This window comes from Austrofundulus limnaeus, unplaced genomic scaffold, assembly GCF_001266775.1.
Source record: "Austrofundulus limnaeus strain Quisiro unplaced genomic scaffold, Austrofundulus_limnaeus-1.0 Scaffold103, whole genome shotgun sequence".
NCBI lineage: Eukaryota > Metazoa > Chordata > Actinopteri > Cyprinodontiformes > Rivulidae > Austrofundulus > Austrofundulus limnaeus.
In genome coordinates, this window is record NW_013952505.1 from 1,670,697 (window position 1) to 1,672,059 (window position 1,363).

Sequence of the window (1,363 nt, forward strand, 5' to 3'; positions counted from 1 at the left end):
TAAGTATTACTCCTACACTTCACTTAAAGTAAGACTGACACTTAAGAATTACTCCTACACTTCACTTAAAGTAAGACTGACACTTAAGAATTACTCCTACACTTCACTTAAAGTAAGACTGACACTTAAGAATTACTCCTACACTTCCCTTAAAGTAAGACTGACACTTAAGAATTACTCCTACACTTCACTCAAAGTAAAACTGAGATGCTTGATAACTGACTTTTACTCTCAGCTTTTAACTAAGAATTATTTTACACTTAAGTCCACTCTTTGCAGCATTCTTAAGAGGAATTCTAAGAAGTTTTAAACATATGGGCCCTGGTTTATATATGTTTTCATCTTAGTACCACCTGTTGAAAGACATGCAGCATCATTCTGAACAATATGTAAACAATGCAGATTAATCCAAGCCAGCAGACAAAGGTATTAGAGATAAACCTAGGCTTGACATAACTTGATCTATTACTAATAAATGTGTGTCAGGCAAGTGCTATAACACTTTATCGTCCAATCATATTTACTGTACATGTTCACAATAATTTTACAATTAACATTACTTCCTCTTTTACATTGCCCTACAAGATAAGTCAATCCAACCAATTATGGTTTTGCCAAGCTCTGCCCACATCCACCCTCCACCTATTTTCCAAACTCCACCAATCATGGTTAGGAAAAACTCCACCCACACAACAAGAAACTCCCCCTATGCACTGCGAGGCCCAAGTAGGGGTCTCTGCGGATGCATGGGCGTGTCCCAACGAAAGGCGATTCTAAAGCAACACACCTGATTTGACGGACTTTGTTAAAGAGACTCACCTGACTGGAAGGGCAAAAAAAGGGGCGTCACTGTACGGCACCACCTGACTGGACAAGAACAAAAGGGGCGTTACTGTATGGCACCACCTGATTGGACAAGAACAAAAGGGGCGTTACTGTACGGCACCACTTTTTCTCCTGGTTAACCTTAGTGTTGGGGTCAGGGTCAGGCTGTTTAGAGGTCAAGCAGGGTCTAAGGATACCATCATGTAGTCCTCATAGCCCACAGTGTTTATGCTTTAGACACGCCCACTCTTGTGACACGCCCACTTTCATTCCGCAGATAACCCCTTCTCGTTTTTTGGCCAGTTAGCTGACGAAACATGCTGATAAGATGAAAATATATTTGTTATTAAGTGTTTTGAGTGCTTCAAGACATGGAAAAGTGATTTTTGTGGCCAGGAGAAGTAACTTTCTTTGAATAAAAAGACTTCCAGTCGCCATTTTGAGTTGCTGATTTGGAAATATTTGAGGACAGATATGCATCAAATGTGAGTAAAAAACAAATATTTTTTCGCTGCTGGTGGTTTTAAAAGCTGTGTGG